The sequence below is a fragment of the Bombus pascuorum genome, chromosome 5, assembly GCF_905332965.1.
Source record: "Bombus pascuorum chromosome 5, iyBomPasc1.1, whole genome shotgun sequence".
In the NCBI taxonomy this organism is placed as follows: domain Eukaryota; kingdom Metazoa; phylum Arthropoda; class Insecta; order Hymenoptera; family Apidae; genus Bombus; species Bombus pascuorum.
This window is the reverse complement of record NC_083492.1, coordinates 7,013,191-7,026,185: the sequence shown is the minus strand read 5'-3', so window position 1 is coordinate 7,026,185 and position 12,995 is coordinate 7,013,191. Positions and strand designations below refer to the sequence as shown.

Sequence of the window (12,995 nt, the reverse complement as noted above, 5' to 3'; positions counted from 1 at the left end):
ACATACTCTACGTTTCACGAATATACTCGTCGTCGCTTACTTTTTGCCGCACATTTTAAATACGCGCTTTTCAAAGTTTTCAAAGAGGTGGCAACAGCTAACTGTTTATATGGTCCCCAGCCTCGACCTAACTTATCGACGAGGGATATAATCGTTCTCAATATAGTGTAAATGAAGAAGAAAAACGAATGAATCGTGGAACGGCAGGTGATGCTTGTAAGATGATTTTCAATGAATCTATCGATAATGAAACGTTGTACCGTGTTTTATCTGTCTATCCATCACGTACATACCAATAATTACAGTCGATAGATAGTCTTAGTTTTTGAGTTATACATAAAGATACGTTTGGCAGTATATATGTATAAATAATGATGAATGTAGCAATGGAATCTACGATGTACTTAAAAAATCGCATAAAATAAAAATGAAGTGATGCCAGCGTTATTGGCCGGATATTAATCTAACATCTAACCCCAACCTATAATCCATTCATTTATCGCCTTTTATTTATAGCACAGATGATTAGCACCGATGAGTTAAGTTTAGATTGGGCTATATAAAAATCCGGCCATTTATGTGCAATGGAATGAAGCGTAACGGGAACTAAATTTAATCGAAGATTTTTTGTGAATATCTCGGTAACAAAAACCGATCGCCGGTTACACGTATAGGAGAAAGTTATTCCGAATCTTGATCTTGACGATATATTTCAAGATCGTTGAAATCTATGAGGCGTGCATTCTTTATGTATAACTATTAGAATTTTTAAACTTTCAAGAGAAGCCCTAATGTGCTATACCGTGCACTATACCTGTATATTAAGATCGAAAATTATTCGTATCGACAACGATCCTTTATGTCTGCCTCGAACTTAAGAAAATTGTTAACAATAAAAAGAAGCAGAATTGGGTGTAAAATGGTACAAATAACGCAGTAGACGTGACACGTTGATCGCCGTGTAAATTAAATTTGGGTGGCGGTTACGTTACCGTAGGAGCCACGATACTGTCACAATATACAAATCGATCAGAGCGACTGGATATTTCTGCGAATTATAAAAAAAAACACAATTATATCGTTCATAAAAGACAGATATTAAGAAACGGTCCTAGCGTAGATACAAAGAAAGAAATAGCTTTAGACGAGTTCAAATTCTCATCTGTCTACGGAACAATAATTATTCATCCATATCGACCGAGTAATTCCTGGGAAATTCTGCTGATAAATCAATTGAAGTTTCAAATCGAGCAAATCCGAAGTACAACCAGATTGTTGCTACGTGAGAACAATGGCCAACAATACGCTCGCCAAGTTTGTATCCATATATGTATATGCTGAGTGTCACGAATTGCACTCGGTGTTTGTCTGCGTATTAATTGACGAAAGTAAAACCGGGTTGGCAACCTTTATAGCACATGCATGCAGGTGCAAAGTTGATGAACGTGTTTTGGGTTGCTGCGCGCATGTAGCAACGATCTTGCGGTGCTTCGCGTTTGCTCCATTCGCAACTTCGATTGATTTATCAGCAGAATTTCCAAAGAATTATTTCGTAGATGGATCAGTAGGTGAAACCAACGAAGATTAAGTGGTTACACATTGGTAAGTCTGACCGGTGTCACTTTTTATCACATTTCGCGTAAATACCGATAACATTTTTCGCTCTTTCAGAGACACTTTTAAATATAAGCAAGTAAGCAGGTGCGAACAATGGCCATCTTTTTAAGATTCTCCTCTCGTGGTCAATGTCGACCCTTGTATAGACGATAAAGAACGAATCTTTTTTGAAACGTTAAACTTGAAATATTGGATTTTAGTTAGGAAATACGGCTTTTCAGGCAACTGTGCTCTGGGAATTTTCGTTCAAGTTCTTCAAACCTCTGGTCTGTCTTCCACCGGTCGAATATGATCGATTTCTCGTCTCCTCTCGAGTCAATCTTCACCGGTGGAAATTCGATGACGTTCGAGAGGGAAAACAGAGAGGAAAATTGGTGTGGAAGGGATCTCGAAATAAGGAAGGAAAGTTGGAAAGGGTGAACGACGATCCGGCTATCGGGCTAGTAATATCCTTAAAGTTGGAGAATTTGGCCGGAAGCCGAACGGAACTACGATAGATTTCGTCTGGATTCCAGCGAAGGCGGGCCATTTTACCAAAGTTTTCATTCGTTCTTCCATTCCATCCTTCCAAGCCGCCCATAATTTATCGTTGCCTCTGCTATAATCACCGCTTGAATTATAAACGACTACTACAATAATTCATTCTCGATTGAATTTTGATAATTAACCGAGTTTGTTTGTTACTCGAGCAAATACGACGAATTTGGAATTATATATAACTGAATATAACTGAAAAGCAATAAAAGAACATATAACTGAAAGCAATAAAATTTTGCGATACGAGTGGATTATGTGCAAAGTCAATATATTTATACGTATAATTAATTATTGAGTCAAACCAACGCCCACTTTGTCACTATTTTCCCTGTTGTTCCAAATTTACCAAAATTACATATATCAATGACTATACATGCCCTGAAACTTTGCAAAGTAATAACAGAAAGCTTTTAAGTCATCTAAAGTCTAGATGAAATTTCTGTCAACATTCAGTGAAACAGACGACGCTCAGACACGCATGTAACACTATTTTCTTCGTAACATTTTCCAAATGTCACATACCAATAGCCAAACATGATACGAAACTTTCCAAAGTGGCGAAAGAAACTTTTTAAATCACCTAAAGCCTGGACTTATATGAAATTTCTTTCAATACGCAGTGAAACAAACGATGTTATACCAAATGATCGTAACTTCAACAAAGCACTAAAGGAAACTTTTTAAATCATCGAAAGTCTCAACTTATGCTACTGTTTTTCCACGATTCAGTGAAACAAATGATGTTATGGCAAATAACCGTGCCTCGAACAAGGTAGTAACAGAAGCTTTTTAAATCATCCGAAGCTTAAACAGACGTAAAATATTTGTCTCGTTATCGCTCAAGCCTGCATCTAATTTTCCTCAGTTTTCGTTAAATTTTCCAAGTACCGTATACTTACACATCAATAATTAAACATACCTTAAAACCCTGCAAAGTAGTAACGCAAGCTTTTAAATTAAAATTTCTTTCAGCATTCACTGAAACAAATGATACTCAAACCTTCTCCAATTTTCCCTATTTTTCCTCAAATATTTCACATACCACGTATGCATAACAAGTAAATATGCCTTGAAACCTTCCAAAATAGTAACAGAAGCTTTTCGAATCATTTAAATTCTAAAGCTACATACAATTTCTTTCAATATCCAGTTAAACAAACCCAAAAGGAAAGACTAATTTTTCCTATCCTTTCCTAATTGTCCAACTACCGCGTGTTTAACGTCTAAACAGACCTTAGAACCTTCCTTTCTTAGAAAACAGTAACAGAAACTGGTCAAATCGTCTAAAAGTCTAAAGTTATGTCAAATTTCTCTGCCTATTCGTCTTCGTTTCCACATTTCACATGCCAATAACCAAACATCGCTCTAAGATATTAATGGAAACTTTTTAAATCAACTAGAGTCTGAACTTATAGTAAAATTTCCTTCAGCATGCAGTGAAACAAGTGAATCATCAGACGCGTGTCTAACCAGCGCCGACCTCTACTACTGAAACGAGTGTCGGCTCGTTCAGCCTATCCTTTGGACCTCTCGAACGCAATTTCGTGCTCCGTTTGTCTCGGAGACGGGAATACACACACCGATCTGGGATCGAGTTCGAAAACGTGACCGAGCCGACCGTGTTTGCGGAGGCTGTTTTTTTGACGGACAAGTTCAAAGGAATTACCTCACGGTCTGTGGCGTTCGTTTTTCAGTTACATTTGTCTAGACCAGGTAGAACTCCCTTTGTGTTCCCTATTCAACTCTAGTTCTACGTTTCTCTCCTTTTTTTTGCAGGGAAATCATCCAGTCTATCGTACTTCGGCAGGAACACTGTGATTTTTCGTTGTGTTTGAAGCTAGCACGAGACTTAATTTTTTAAATTCTTAAGGAGCGTTCAGATGATCGGTATTATCGTGAATATTTGAGCTTCTCAAGCTCTTGTCGTACTGATCGTCGTACTAAGAGATCCTCTCGAATCTAGAATATAGATAAAATATATTGTCAGTATTTTTTGGATACCGAAACTGCGAAGTCTTTGAAGACTTAAATGATTATGAAAAAAATATTGTTAAAGATACTGTAGATATGTTTTTAAATAATTTACCTTCTAAAAGTAAATACAAATATAATTATGTTATATTATTCTATAATACTAAAGTAATAATATAATGATTTTGCATTACTTCCAACGTATCGTATTATACAGAAATTATTTCAGAAATATTCAAATATTTTAATACTTTCTCAAATACAATATTTTAATATTTCACTTTTACCGAATCATCACATCTCCAATACCAGAGACGCAGAAAACTTTGAAGTCGGAAAGATAATTATTTTCTGAGAGTAGTTCATTCTACATTCTTATCTTGCCACATTGTCAAAAGGTCAACGACACTGAGAAAAGTACATGCACAAAGGATAGTTAATGTGTACGGAGTGGTTGCAAGATCATGGAATAGTGCCAATAGTTGAAAAGTCCTATCTATCTTAAAGGAAGATCAAGCTTGACGAGGAGTGAGAGAGGAGAAGGAACTAAGATAGGTCTAATAGCCATTCAGACGAACATCGAGACGATTTTGTTGGTGCTTCGGTCTGCATTTCCTGATAACGCCGGTTTCAAGCAATAGCTCACCACTATTGGCCGGGTCTGTACTAAAACTGCACTCGATTCGAGTGTAAAGTGGAACTACTCGGGTTTATACCTTGAACAACAACGTCGGAGTTACATTCCACGTTAGATCTTAAACCATCGATATCCAGTGGAATACTTCCAATTATAGTTTCCATTTTCAAAAGCAAAGACATAAATTCTGATATGCTGCATTAAACGTAGAGTCGAGTATCACAGCGATATCTTATGCAACTGTAAAATATTAAACGAAGTAAAATTTGTCAGAATTTTCTAAGAAATGTTAACCACGAATTAGGTCACAAATTTTCATGAAATTTTTATTAACTTTACTAGGATTTAACCAACTAAAGAAAATAATACGATACTTTACCGATAACTATTTTACTTATTCTTTGTATTCTTGCATTTTGTGTGCATTATCCACATTGTTGCACTTTTACATTTCCCATGCAAGTGCATAAAAATGCGCGATCAAGTTCCAATGCCTGATACACCGAATGAGGAGTCAATCTATGACTAGTTACTGAAATACTACCATAGCTTCACGAAGAATCTTTCTCTGTGGCAATTCGCTGTTTGAAAAGGACCCGTCGTTAACATTCTATACGTTCCTCGCGACACATCCTCTAACGAATCTCCTTTATAACCGTCTCTGCGGTTGTCCGTATGACAAATAGGGGATGATAAGTAGACGGCAAGAAGGGACACAGCAGGGGCGTTATCAGACCAGATTCGTTCCATCTAGAGAGACTAGACGGCTCTATTCTCGGATCTACGGACGTGTGCAGTTCCAGCGAGGTCGTGGCTGCGGAGAAAATCGGAAAACAGAGAGCTCGAGCGGCTCTCGAAGCGACGTTACGCCGTGGCTATAAATAGAAGAGCCTTGTTAGCGGTTACACACGGCGTTAGTTAGGTGCACGTAGCTATATCGCGGACAGACACACGATTTCCTTCCTTCTTTTATAAAGTGGAAAGGAGTAGTCCAGCCGCCGATAACCGATAATCGTTCCACCTAGCCAAACGAACAACCGCGCCCGATGAATAATGAAACGGCGAACGCTGGGGTCTTCGTCGTTTCGCCGCCCGTTAGCTTCCTCACCTTTAACCCCGGTATATTGTACAAGAACGTCTCCGTTCTCCCATTCCGTCCTACTTCCCATCGATTTTTCTCCTATCGGTTATTACACCAACTCTTCCTCCCTCATTTTCTTCGAAACGCATCAACGACAATAGTACAACCCTATAACTCGAGAGATTCACTCCGGTTACATTACAGCACATACATTACGATACACAGGCTCGCGACACTATCGAAACTCTTGTGGATACCTTTTACGAATATGTTACGCGTGTTACAGGAAACATTTGTAAATTTCATTGGTTTTGTTCGGAGTAGATCGTGGATTTCTATGGCTGGCAAAAAAGTGTTTGAACGCACCCTTATACTTCCTTCTAATTATAAGTCGATTATAACTTCTTTCTCTAATATTGTGGTGTTTATTTCTACTGCTCGGCCTCTAAAACTTCCTTTTGTCAACCACTGTAAATAAGCGCAAAATATAACATTCGTTATAATATTTAGTAAATATAGAACAACTTTCTATTTAGGTTGAATCTTTTAGACTATAGATTTGTAAAAATGCCAAGTCTAACAATAACTCTTAAACAGTGTATTATTCAAGAAGATACTCTCACTTTCTGCAAGTGCTCTGATATTTATAAAAGAAGATGCACCACATTATACGGGGCCCTACTGTAAATTCTCCGATTTCTATCATCGACCCGATCGTTAATAGCGCGTTTAAACATTCAACAACCCAGTTCTACGACGACAGAGAGAAGAAAAAATGCCACCTTGGGGATTACGATCGTAGATCATGGATCAGAAGAGAAATGCACCTTTGAGAAAGAGAAAGTAGAGTCTTGTTTAATCTGATCTTTCAAGGGAACGTGATCTTCCGTGTGATTCATGGGCCAGACAAAATTTTGGTTACAATAGGAATGGTATTTGCGACAAGTTTCCGTCGCACTGATTAGACTGCGATTGTTTATGCGAACACGTACTCTCATGAATGCAATTAAAAAAACGAAACCTGGGTTGGAATTTATTTTACGCTTGAAATATTATTATAAATTCTATTTGGATATTTTAACTCGTCGCTGTACATTTTGCGAATTCTTGCACATTTAAATTCTCTCTGAAAGTTTAAATATCCACAGTTTAATAAAAGTAAGAATCACCGTCGTTGCATTTATTTGCATTTTTCATGCATTTATGGGGAATTTAAAGTTGCAAAAATATGCAAAACCATGTAAACTATCCAAGACGTAGTACTCTTTGTAATATACAGCGTGTAAAACGAATCTGTACTTATGTTCCATTTGTTCAATTGCATTCATAAAATATGAAGTAGATCCATGTATTCCAGTACTCCTAGAAAGAGTAAACAGCCTGACTATCAAGTTATGGATTGCTATGCATTTATGAGAAATTTAATGCTATAAAACTGCGTATACCTGTTTCTGCTCATAATTTTTATAATATTTAACTAGCGAAAGAAGTTTCCACTTATGTTCCATCTTGTCAATTGCACTCATGAAAAATGAAATAAAAAAACAAAAATAAGGCCATCCATTCCAGTATTCCTAGAAAGAGTAATCGGTCTGACTATCAAATTATGAATTGCTATGCATTTATGGGAAATTTAATGCTATAAAAATGCATATACCTGCTTCTTCTTACAACTCTTCTAATATTTAATGAGTGAAAGGAGTTTCCACTTATGTTCCATCTCTTCAATTGCGTTCATGAAAAATGAAATAAAAAAAACAAAAATAAGGCCATCTATTCCAGCACTGCCGGAAACAGTAATTAGTCTGAATATCAAATTATGAATTGCTATGCATTTATAGGAAATTTAATGCTATAAAAATGCATATACCTGCTTCTTCTTCTTTTTATGATCCTTATGATATTTAGTGAATGAAACGAGTTTCTATTTACATTGCACTTCTTCAATTGCACTCAATTGAACGATCAATGATTAGAAAATAAAGAATCACTCGGTATAGAAGTAATCAGGCTGACTCATATCCGTACAGCGTTTTGCCTCGTCACTCGTGAAGCGTAAATTGGAGGTATCTTCTGCTCGTAGGAACAGGCGCAGAGCAACGATACGCGTTAATGGACGGTGAATTGGAAGCGTGTCATCGCGAAACAGGACAATCTATATTAGTATCTCCTTATTGGTATCCCTTCCTCGTTCCACACATACGTATGTAGATGTATGCATATATTATTCAAGCATATTTCCTAGATGCCAAGAAATGACCAGCCACGTTTGATAAATTTTATAGGAAAGCGACGTTGGACGCGAAGTTCCTCACGGTTTGCGCAGCAAAACCGACGCGTTCCGTTTATTTATAAACGTCCTCCTGCTCGGACGGCTTTCAAAATTCCGATCCCATCCGGATATTTTTTCGCACGCTCCGGGGGAATCGATTTTATCGCGACGCAGCTTCGTAACACCGCGATCAACCGTGACGATCCTCCGCAACCAATGCTCCCTCTCTCTCTCTCTCTCTGTCTATCTACGAAAAAAAGAAAGAAAAAAAAGGAACCAATGAAAAGAACTGGAAGAGAAAAAAGGAAAAGAAACAACGAATATGAAGAACCTTTGTTCGATCTTGATTCAATTTCCTCTGGCCTCGGCGCGACGAAAGATTAATTATCAGTCATTCGACGAGAAACGATCCACCGTGTGAAAACGATTCGCTGTCGAGGAAAAAGGAAGAAAAAGGAAGAAATAGGATAAACGAAGGATGACCAGGATGACCAATTTTCTCGTTGTTTCGATGAAGTTCTTACTTGTCGCGATGGTAACTTGCAATCGATTCCACCGACGAAGATGAAAATCGTCCGACTGACTCGTTCGTCATTGATCCACCTCACTGATGACGGATCAACGAATTCATTGTTCTTGCTGTCGAGCGTCACCAGAAACACGCACTGACGCGGATTCCGGGTCGCGTGGAATCTCGCTGATGCGAGCGAGACGCGTGTTAGCGTGACGTTGGCTCGTCAGATTCGTTCGCGCAATGTACACAGAACCAAGTCTTTCGTTTTTCTTTGTTTCCACCGTTATACGACGAGTCGTACATTTAACGAAATAGAAATAACGAAATACAGATGCTACAGATCGTTGGATACACTTTTCGATGACGCGGCCACAACTCTGAATGTCTCTGATTCGTTTCCACCTCTTAAACGGCTCGTACGATGCGATTGCCTCTTTGGATACTCGGTTACTACGCTTGTTTATTTTCGTCGAATCGCGGGAATCGTTTGAACGCGAGTGGATGGGAACTTAATCCAGGTCAGGAATGCGTCGATGGTTGAAAATCCGTCGATAGGGCGTAATATCGGGAAAAGTCGGGCTAATTCCGTCACAGTTCTCGAACGCCGATCCTTTTAAACGGATCGAAGCGGACCATGCGTTTACTCGCTAGATCGTTTTCACTTGGAATTTCAATTTCTTTCTCTTATGATAGATGCGGTTTAAAATGATACGATCGCGTAGCAGCTGTTTCGTGAAATTTATCACCGTCGACGGTGGCCGTTATTGGAGAAAATCCGAGCATTCTTCGTGCCGTTTGTCCTCGAGATATTTCAATTGAAACCAACCTCATCGAGATTTCATTTGCCCGTCGCGGTTTAAAGAATGCGCGGAGCGAAAGCATCGCCGCTGCGAATTCTTTCGTCGCTTAATTTACGCCTTAATTTACGTATAGATCTCTTGCTCGATCTGACGACAGAAAGTTCTCCAAAATATCTCTTAATATCCTGCAAGAGTTTAAGTTTCTTCAAACGTTCTTGCTGCGTTCCAGTTTCTTAATATCCTTGTCGTTGATTCTGTTTCTAGCCAAGTTCCTTTCACGCCTTCTGTTTTAACGTTAAGTTGTACTTCAACGAGTTATCCACTAATTAAACGATAAACGTATTTGTCTTGGGTGAGAGCTGGCTTTAAGTTTCATATTATAACGCAGGAACGCGAAAGAATATCTGTTTCAATAATAAATAATTAATAAGAGGATATTTTCCTCGCAATCTAAATTAGGATTGAGTCTTGAAAGAGTTAAGAGGCCTTAACTCTCTCTCTTCATTCGCATTCGATCACCTCCACATGTTGTCCGTGTCGTCATACTCCGTCTCACTGATATAAGATCTGAAGCAGACAGTGAAATCGATCAGATATATCAAACATAAAAGCGTGTCCTGGCTATTTTGAAAACTGCAACTCGTTTTCTTTCTTCGCTGTTCCACGCGATCAATCAGCGTTGATTAGTCAAATCGAACTGGGCGGCAGCAACCTCTTTTCGAATCGACGCCTATTAATATTGTAGCCGCACCCAACTCTCGCGGCAACGCATCCTCTTCTCTTTCATATCTCAAGAAGACTCGACTACTGTTCAAGGAACGCTTCGTTTCACCCGTGTTCCGTGACCTTTCGCCGACTCACAGTCTTAAATAACGACCGTCTTTCCTTCCACCTTTGACTTCTTTGCACGGCCACTCGTTCCTCCGTGCAAATCCTTGGCTTTGCGTGCACTCAAACGAGTGGAACAGGTGCACTCGTCGATTCGTCGAATGTTTCTCTTTGACTGGAATAAGAATTACGATGAAAAGACGCGTCGGAGCGTTGGCTGGTTATTCCTCGAAGCAGAAGGGTTGCTTTAAGTTCCTCCTTAACCCATTGACGTACTTCGACGAGCCCCGTTATTCGATAGCCTCGTGAAACCCCATCGACTATTCACGCGGAGAGGTGAGCACGCTTTCAGGACACGCGACGAACAGACAACGTTTCGCGTCCCCCGACGAATGACGAACGATTTTCGAGGGGTCGAGGGAGCCAGGGTGTTGGACATTAACGAGAAAGCTTTCGTTTCGAGCAGAAACGACCAAGGGGAAAGGGGCAGAACGGCAACAAGAAAGAGAACGACCAAGACGAAGACCTTTTTTTTTCAAACGACCCGCTTTTCGCGTGTTTGAAACGCGAAATAAAAGAGAGAAAAAGGGGGAAGGGGTGTTTCTTGTGCAGATAAAGAAGGACACGATCGGCAAAGAGGAAGCCTCTCTCGTTTCGAGCAGTCCTTTCTCCTCGTCTAAAAAGGCCTTACGGATGAAGCATGAACGACCATCACGATCACAAGGACGCGGAGTCTCGAGAAAGAGGAAACGAAGGCGCGAACGAGACCAGCACGCGTTCAAGCCTTCTACGGAGCGGCGACGATCTCGAAAACTGTAGGGGTCGGTTAGAGCCCTCAGGTAAATAGCTGCTAACAACTTTTCTTTCGCTTTTTTTCTTTCTTGCGCTGCGAGGGAAAGCCGTGACGGCTTTATTAACGCAACCGTGTTGGCTTCCCAGCGTTTACCACGATGTCCCGTATTCGTCCCTCTTGCAAGAGAACTCGCTGTTCGTCGTCATCGTCGTTGGTAGTACATCCTCGCCGACACGAATACTCCAGTCTCCAGGCACGTACTTGATCACCAACGATCATTAGATTTGAAAGGGAAAATCTGCCGTGAGAGAGGAATGAAACGGGAGCAGAATGAACTGGCAACGATCGAGCAATGGTATCCTGGCTCAGTTTGGGGGCAACGATGACCTCGAGCGTGTCTAAGGGGGTGGGTTGGAGCGGTGGTGCGAGCAACGAATCGCTGCCTCGACGTCGAAGCCAGCCGACGCTAGCCACAGAAAGATAGATCGCTGGGATCTGTGGTAGGTCGCATCGATCGTCGAATCCTGGCCTCTACGATGAACACAACCCAATATGAATAACTAGATGCTATCGATAAACACAGCGAAATACGAATACCGACAAACGACGCGGAATTGTTAATAGGATTTCGACGAGTAATGAATTTTTCGTAGAAACCAAACGCACCCCTTTAAGCAGAGAACGGATAGCCATCAGGCTTAACCCAGCTCTGTGTCTTACTACTTACCCCAGTGTCGTGTCCTCCATGCCAACAATCGGGAAGCAATCGATCCCTGGTTCCCGCTCTACTTCATCCTCCCGGATCGGCCCGTTTCAGATCGTATCTCTCCCTGTTCTTCTTCTTCTTCTTCTTCCTCGTGGCACGTTCTCTCGGCCTGGGCCAGCGGCGTACCGTCACACACGCGTTCTCTGCCCGTCAGCTTACATCTTGACGGTCCGTGCCAGCTGTGTTCCGCAGGAGACACGCTCTCTCGGCCCTCTGCAGCGACACACGACGACCCACGTCCTACTCATGCTCGCACTCCATCCACCGCGCACACGCTCCTCGCTCTGCCCTTACCTACTGCCTACTTCCCAGCCAGGGATGCAGTCTCGCCAGCTTCGGGCCACCGGCACAATCTTTCTTCGCACTTTCACCGCCAAGTTTGAAATTTTACCTGAAAACAGCGTCCCAGTTATACGCTCAAGTAACTACCGAAGGCTACAATTTAGTCTATTATTCTTTTGCTTTGTAAATACAGGGTTCGTCGATTTTTTCCATCACCAGTTCTGAGATTTGAAACTTGAAAGTTACACTTGATCGTTGAGACGAGGTTTTTTTTAGTGGATAAATCTGCTTTCTTTAGCTTTTATTTGGCGGATATAGGGATCTTTGATTCTTCCGACCGACAATTTTGAACTTTTACTTGAAACCATCGCTTTGCTATCGAAATTAAATTTGCTCTCGCCTTTTAGTTTGCAAGTATAGCGCTCTTTTATCGCAACTTCGCAGCTTTTGTTAGAATATTAGCTTCGTAGATATAGGAAAGCAAAAAAAAGTGCATCGAATGTTACAATTTCTTAAAAGCTTCCTCTTACAAATTCCTCTTAATTTACGAATGTTTATACCATTTTCTTGCAATGAACATACACGCACGTAAATACTATGTATAAATAATAATCATCTACTCGGATAATAATAATTGAGACGTCTATAAAGAGTCATGTTGGTTAATTTCACTTCTCAGATACTCGTTTCATACTGCTAATTATTCTACCGTTATAAGAACAAAGCTGGTCGTCGTCATCTTTCGCAGCTTCCCCAAATTTCTCCGTTCCTCGTGCAAAAATTCCTGGTGAAAAATTGCAAAATGCTTTCGTCGGCTCGCTGGCGTATAAAAAACTAAAAACAAAAAACGTGGAAAGATAGAATCGAACGGCAGATAAAATAAAATAGAAAGCGAAT

The 12,995-nt window shown here is 40.3% G+C and overlaps 1 protein-coding gene across 5 annotated transcripts in view; it reads right to left on the bottom strand.

Moving 5' to 3' along the window:
* LOC132907418 (uncharacterized) overlaps positions 1-12,102 on the bottom strand; it is a 46,437-nt gene extending 34,335 nt beyond the window's left edge. For 3 of the 5 annotated variants that reach the window (XM_060960508.1, XM_060960511.1, XM_060960510.1), the window contains exon 1: positions 11,778-12,101. The gene's annotated coding sequence lies outside the window, so the exon portion shown is untranslated. Of the gene's footprint in view, positions 1-8,639; positions 8,855-11,777 lie in introns of those variants that run through there. The other 2 variants (XM_060960512.1, XM_060960509.1) reach the window with 2 other exon arrangements.
* Positions 12,103-12,995: the final 893 nt, after the last annotated feature.